This window comes from Mercenaria mercenaria, chromosome 15 (assembly GCF_021730395.1).
Source record: "Mercenaria mercenaria strain notata chromosome 15, MADL_Memer_1, whole genome shotgun sequence".
Taxonomy (NCBI): Eukaryota; Metazoa; Mollusca; class Bivalvia; order Venerida; family Veneridae; genus Mercenaria; species Mercenaria mercenaria.
In genome coordinates, this window is record NC_069375.1 from 13,843,636 (window position 1) to 13,851,451 (window position 7,816).

Sequence of the window (7,816 nt, forward strand, 5' to 3'; positions counted from 1 at the left end):
TGGACAAAGTTGAACTTACAGTATGATATAAGCAAAAGTAACAAAGATATGACAGAAAAACAAAGGTTGCCGAAAAACTTTAACCTTAAAAATAACCTAAGTGTAAGACCTTGGTGACCTTGACCTTGGGTATAATGGGCTCAGCCCTGCACATACTTTGTTTTTATACTTGACAATGTTTAGGTAAAGTTACAGTAAGATATAAGCAACAGTAACAAAGATATGACAGAAAAACAAAGGTTGCCGAAAAACTTTAACCTTAAAAATAACCCAAGTATAACACCTTGGTGACCTTGACCTTGGGTATAATAGGCTCAGCCCCAATACAAACTTTGTTTGTATACTGGACAATGTTTATGTGAAGTTACAGTAAGATATAAGCAATATTAACAAAGATATGACAGAACAAGAGCTGATTCCATAGGATGACACATGCCCCCGATGGCACTTTGAATGAATAGTTATGGCCGATGTTAGAGTTTAGTACCTTTGACCTACGGAGCTGGGTCTTGCGCGCGACACGTCGTCTTACTGTGTCACACATTCATGCGTAGTTATTCTAAAATCCATGCATGAATGACAAAGATATGGACCGGACACGCCCATCAATGCACTATTATGAAAAATGACCTTTAACGTCTAAGTGTGACCTTGACCTTTGAGCTACGGACCTGATACTTGCATGCGACACGTCGTCTTACTGTGGTACACATTCATGCCAAGTTATTTGAAAATCCATCCATGGATGACAAAGATATGGACCGGACACGCCCATCAATGCACTATCCTTTAACGTCTATGTGCGGCCTTGACCTTTAAGCTACGGACCTGGATCTTGCGCGCGACACGTCGTCTTACTGTGGTACACATTCATGCCAAGTTATTTGGAAATCCATCCATGGATGACAAAGATATGGGCCGGACACGCCCATCAATGCACTATCCTTTAACGTCTAAGTGTGACCTTGACCTTTGAGCTACGGACCTGGGTCTTGCGCGCGACACGTCGTCTTACTGTGGTACACATTCATGCCAAGTTATTTGAAAATCCATCCATCGATGACAAAGATATGGACCGGACACGAAAATTGCGGACAGACTGACAGACCGACAGACGGTTCAAAAACTATATGCCTCCCTTCGGGGGCATAAAAAGAAGGTTGCCGAAAGACTTTAACCTTAAAAATAACCTACGTATAACACCGTGGTGACATTGACCTTGGGTATAATGGGCTCAGCCCCTACACATACTTTGTTTGTATACTGGACAATGTTTATGTGAAGTTACAGTACGATATAAGCAATAGTAACAAAGATATGACAGAAAAACAAAGGTTGCCGAAAAACGTTAACCTTAAGAATAACCCAAGTATAACACCTTGGTGACCTTGACCTTGGGTATAATGGGCTCAGCCCCTAAACATACTTTGTTTGTATACTGGACAATGTTTATGTGAAGTTACAGTAAGATATAAGCAATAGTAACAAAGATATGACAGAAAAACAAAGGTTGCCGAAAAACTTTAACCTTAAAAATAATCTAAGTATAACACCTTGGTGACCTTGACCTTGGGTATAATGGGCTCAGCCCCTACACATATATTGTTTGTATACTGGACAATGTTTATGTGAAGTTACAGTAAGATACAAGCAATAGTAACAAAGATATGACAGAAGATATGACCCCCCCCCCCCCCCCCCACACCTATTCTCCGAATAGTGGAGCTAAAAATGGTCTTGATTTCTCCCTATGGTCAATTATAAAAAGTTGTCTATATATTGTTTATAGTGACAGCAAAGAGAAGTTAATCTGAAAAAAATCTAAGTCCACACAAAAGTATTTATCAGGCAGTCTTACGTCAAAATACATCAAAAATTTGCTGTAACATGCGTGTTGTACTACAGAAAAGTAGTCCCAATTTTCTCCTAGGGCTAATATTAACCCTTACCCTGCTGAATTTCTATAATGAACTTGTCCATTTTTCAATTTGGACAGTACCATTAACTGTTAAACGGGATGCTTACCAAAAATATACTGATTGAATGGCGAACAGTGCTGATCATCATCAGACTGCATGGATGTGCAGGCTGACCATGATCTACACTGGTCGCAAAGACAGAATAAATCATGTTCAGCATGATAAGGGTTAATAGAATAGAAGTTTACAGTAATAGCTATTTATAGTAACAGCAAAGGATTAGGGGCCTGGTTCTTACTCATGACACACCATCTCATGATGATGAATATTTTTGCCATTGTACATCAAAATCCCTCATGCTATGAACAAGAAATGCTACGGACAAAGTCATTTTTGTATTGACCTTTGGCCTCCAAGTGTGACCTTCGAGCTAGGGGTCTTGGTCTTGGGCATGACACCTGGTTTCATTATGGTGAACATTTATGCCAAGTTATCTAAAAGTTCCTTCATGGATCGCAGAGTTATTGACCAGACACCAAGAAGACTCTATTAATCTTTGACCTCTAAGTGTGACCTTGACCTTGGAGCAAGGGTTTGGGTCTTGCGCATAACACGTTGTCTCTTTATGGTGAACATTTATGCCAAGTAATTCCAAAATCCCTTTATGTATGGCAGTTATTGACCAGACAGAAACAGACCCTTTTAACCTTTGACATCTAAGTGTAACCTTGACTTAGGAGCTAGTGGTCTGGGTCTAGCAAACTTACATTGAAACATCCAGAAGCATTTTCTATAAAACAAGTATGAAAGTCTTACACTTTTTCTACGACTATTTTATAAAGTTACAATTTTATTGTAGAACTATGCTCAGAGAAGTTGAAGATTAATCAAGTCCCACTTTTAACTTCCATATTCATAATATCATTAACAGTTGTGAGGATAAAAAGTATTTTGTAAATTAATAAAAAGCAAGTTCTTCATTCATGACAATTATTTCTTTTTCCCTAATTCTTGATATTTCTTCTCTGATTCCCCCAGTGTGTTTGGAAATAAGATTAAACCTTTTGTATTATCCCTGTAGCCATGTTGCAATTTTTATTCAGAATTATGCTCACAAAATTGGAAAAGAAATGTTGCACTGGACACATATTTTCCAGAAGAGTACACCTTTCTTAACTTCCTTATGCAATTAGCAAATGTTAGATTTCAATGTATTTTGCAATTATTCTTAGGCAGTTCTTCATACATGATGCATACTTTTCTTTCTCTCTAATACTTGATATTTCTATTTCTCTGATTCTGGAAATATGGTAGTACATTCTGCAGATGTATGATTCATCAAATAGTTCAGTTTTTGTTGACCAGTGCTTTAAACAATTGTGGCCCTTCAGATGATCTTCTGAAATGGAAAAAATTAGCCATTTTTACACTAGTATAAACTTAACATGTTTTATATGTTCATAAAACACAAAATTTTAGAATGTAAAATCTTACAATTATAATATTATCAGTCTGACAGACATTATCAAGAAAATGTCATTAAGAAGTGGAAAAACAGTACCTTACACAAGTAATAAAGACTAAGAAATACAGCTTTGAATTCAAACAGATGATATATATTTGTCTGTATGTCTTCATGCATTCCATTTTCAACTAACACTATATATAAGCACATAATCACTTCATGTCCATAATGTATACTAAATTTCTTATGAATTGTTTGAAACTGTGAGTAGGCATACACAATGTACAAGTGTATTTGTGATATTTTAAAGGACATCACTCAATAAAAAGTAACCTGAAATGAAGTCTTACAATATGTGCATGCCTACTTCATGTTGATAATTTCATATCAGCTTACTTTTGCACTGTGACACAGTATGAAAACTGTAGGAGGAGATGAAATATAATTCTTATAATGTAAAAAGGGGCATACTGTGACACTCCAAATTTAGATTTTAGGCTAAAATAGATAAAGGCCTTAATTTACATTTAAAGTAAAAGTGTATTACAAGTTTCAAGGGCACTGGATAGAAAGTGGGGGAGGAGCTGAGTACATAAAGAACAAAAGAAAAGAAACTGTAACTCTTTCATTTAATTCAAGATTCTAAAAGGACCATAACTTTAGAAAACTGTCATCAGATGTAAAATCCACTATAGTATGTGTATAATTCTGCTGCTTGGCTATAAAGTATACCATGATCCATTTGAATATGATGGAATCTGCAGAAAGAGAGTTTTAATGCAAAAGGTATAAAGGAAGCTATGATATGACAATTTGAAAAAGAAAATGACATAATAACTGAAGAAACAAATAATCAAATTTGATAGTCCTGACAATATGTGCCTGTCCACTTCATGCTGATGTACCAAGTTTCATTTGAACTGATAATAGTAATTACATAAAAAATTTAATAAATGCAGCTCTAAACTATCCTGTACCTTTTGATGTCTACTGTTCATAGTCTAGCCAAAGCTCCAGAACTGGCTGCATTGAGGCATTTTGTTCATCATATCATACTGTAACTAAAAAAAGCCCAACGTGTACATTTATATATATAATTTTTTCTTTCACAATTAACTGTGATTTCTCTATAAATTTCTGACACTTCACATTAAAAACAATTTAAAAGTACAGTGTACATAATTCTAAAATCAGTTATTATAGTTTGTAAAATAAATGCTGAATGCCATATCTATTTTCAAAACACTTTTAACACCTACCTGTATAAAATGGTGTGTAAATTGGCAGTCTTCTTCTTGGCAATTTTAGCATTCATTGTCCCATTATTTCTTTGAATAAGTTTATATCTTCATCTGAAATAAGTACAGTATAGTATAAAAAAATCTATTAGGAAACATATTGGTGGTTTTCAAAATAATGAAGCAAAAGTGTGGCATAGGGGTTGGAAATTCAAACCTATTTCTTTTGGTGCTCACCTATTTTTTATGACAGCAAATAATTCAAATTTCAAGGAAATATACAACTTTGGGAAGGTGTTGAGAAATACCAATCAGATAATATTTTGAACAGCCTTCAGTTCGTAAGTTCAGAGAATTTCCAGTAAGATTGGTGATAAATATTGCAGTGTTTTATGACAAGGAAATATGTATAACAGTAAATGTTTTTCAACATATATGAATAGGTGTTTGTGTATAGTTTGAAACTTATTTAATAAATGTTTGTGGACTTTGGTTTTAAAATCACCCTTTCTGCACAAATCTGACATAAAAATAAAATTTTACCTAGAAAGGTTGTTGCTGAATGAAAAATAATTAAAATATTATTATAAAACTTATTTTTTTCTCACATTTTGCAGGTTTATAAACCACATTCCAAATTTCAAAAATGTCTGGTGATTTTTAAGAGATGCACAGGGGACACATACTAAAAAACAGGGTAATATTCATTAAGTATTAGTTTTTCTGTTCAAAACAAGATTAATGGTGATCATCTTAAGACAAAAGTCTATTGAACAGTTACTTTATTCCACAAAATAACTACAAAACTGAAAATTTTCACAACACAAACATGAAAATTCAGCAACATGTTAATGCTTTAAATGAAAAATAAGTGATTTAAACACAATTAACACATTGAAATCATTTAGTTTACATGCACTGCTTATTCAGAGTAGAAAAATGACAAAATGCCATGCATGGTAAAATGGAATGGTAAAATTCATACATCTTTATAATGCTACTAATTTTAAGAAGATGCACAGGGGACAAATGGCAGCAAAATATATATTCATGGAATATGTTCATAGTAAGTAAAATTCTTTCAACTACACAATACTAGCTACTGAATATTTACATATGTAGGAAATCTTTAATTAAAATTGATGTTTCCCCTTTTAAACCTGAAAACTTGAGAAAAATGAAAAAAAAATAAAATTTAAATTGTCCTGGGATTCTTATATAATGCTTAATTATCAAGTAATGCCTGCATTTAACTTACACACTGCTAAGAATATATAACTGCCACAACATATTACAGTATACATGCTATGATAACTGATGAATGTCAAAAAAAGGTACACAGGGGATATCACTTTGGCTTAATATGTGAAGCTGAAAGCTACTTTTGTAACCACTGTAACTTCCATTTAGAGGGAAATAAAGTAGAAACCCATTTTATTTAAAGAATACAGGGACATTTTTAGGTGTATAGACATATATGAAGATTCTGAGAAAGTTGATTTATAAAACAATAAAATCATAAGGTGTCTTCAAAGCTGTAAGGATAAAGATCTTAGAAAAAACATTATGACTTCAGAAAAGTAATGGGGTTATGAAATTGTAGTGTTCAACTTTTAAATGTATCACTATTTTTTTATGAAGGGGCTTCCATCACAAGACATGAACTATTGGTAAAAATAAAATGTAGTTAATGAAAAGAAGTATTTTGTTTTAAATGTGCGGAGTTTAGATTTCATTTAAGAAAAGCCAAAGCTGTAACAATTAAGTTTGGTTTGAAAAGGTAAAACACAGTTGAAAACTATCCTTCATGCAAAACGTCACACTTTTGGTGCAGAAGGGACAAAAATAGCTATATAATTTAACGTAACTTTAAAAATGCTTGAGCCATTCATCGGAAATTGCACACATTTCTTGAATAAATTATACATTGATTTGGATATGATTTGCCCCAAAACACATTCTAAAACTGAACTGAATTAAAGTAAGGTTAAAAAGAAGAAAAAGCTTCATTATTTTGAAAACCACCCATATAAGGAAATCAGCATTATATATGGAATCTTGATAAGTGTGGATTAATGTATCTTAAAACTACTCATGTAGCTTCATTTCTTTATGCTGATTCTGTAGGTCTACAGCATAGTTGATTTATGAAGTTAAACAATTTATGCATGCCATATAAAATAAATAATTATGATAATATGTATTAATCACATCTTGCTGTAATATACGCCTACTGTATGTTATTTCATTCCATTGTATAAATGTATAAATTTGTTGATATTTTGGTGCATGATCATGCTTCATTCAGAACCTTGACCTTGTCAGCTATGCAGAGGAGTCCTTTCTTTGGCTTACTTATAGACATTGTTCTTTTTTTACGATATTATTGTAGAATATATATAGAACATTGACATTTACCTAGCTGTACTGTTGGTCGACATCATGTATTCCTGTTGAACAAGAAATGTCAATGTGAACGCCCAGCACAGGTTCAAAAAGTTTGCAAATGACATTGTTTCCATGGTGCAGGTATTCATTCATCTGAAACAAACACATGACGGATTAAATGCACAGTAGACCTTGATTCTAATTCATGTTACTTTAAAAATATTGATGGTTTTTGCCGGATGATTCAGCACGTCCGATCAGATACATTTTATGGCATAAATGCAGTCTATGTTCAAATTATGTCAATTCGAATGCAAAATGTACATCAACGTTTTTTTCTTCTATGACAATGATCTATTCTTTCTATTCTGATCGATTCACTATGAAACAATGCATTAATTCTGCATCGACTCTATTTCAAGATCTGAGAATGATTTGTTGTAGATCTACCAGTGGATCTAATGATAATCTATGGTGGCAGTGATACAAGCATGCATATGCTATGTTCTCCGCCAAAAATAGGCAAATCATTCTCAGATCTGAAATAGAGCGACTGATAATCAACTTACTTTGAACTCGTTGCAAAAAATAATTAATTTATATAAATCTATATAACTTTGCACTTACCATTGTTCCTAGTCCAGAACAACTCGACCTGTCAAATATGTAAACACGAGGGAGGCCTTTTGACAGGACAGTCTGTAAACTTCCGAAGGAAATAGTCCAAATTTATTCCAGTTACTTCCATAAGCGATATTATCGTGAATTATAATTATATGCGTAATGTATCGCATATAGATTTAAGC

At 33.4% G+C, this 7,816-nt stretch overlaps 1 long non-coding RNA gene across 2 annotated transcripts; it reads right to left on the reverse strand.

The window, feature by feature from the left end:
- Nucleotides 1-2,823: 2,823 nt before the first annotated feature.
- On the reverse strand, nucleotides 2,824-7,208 carry LOC128548673 (uncharacterized). Of its 2 annotated transcripts, none has more exons than XR_008367221.1 (4): nucleotides 7,041-7,208; nucleotides 4,644-4,736; nucleotides 4,362-4,445; nucleotides 2,824-3,315 (listed from the first exon to the last, which is right to left on the reverse strand). It is a non-coding gene; the product is annotated as an uncharacterized LOC128548673 (long non-coding RNA). The 2 variants fall into 2 exon arrangements; XR_008367220.1 differs by having other exon boundaries at nucleotides 2,824-3,318.
- Nucleotides 7,209-7,816: the final 608 nt, after the last annotated feature.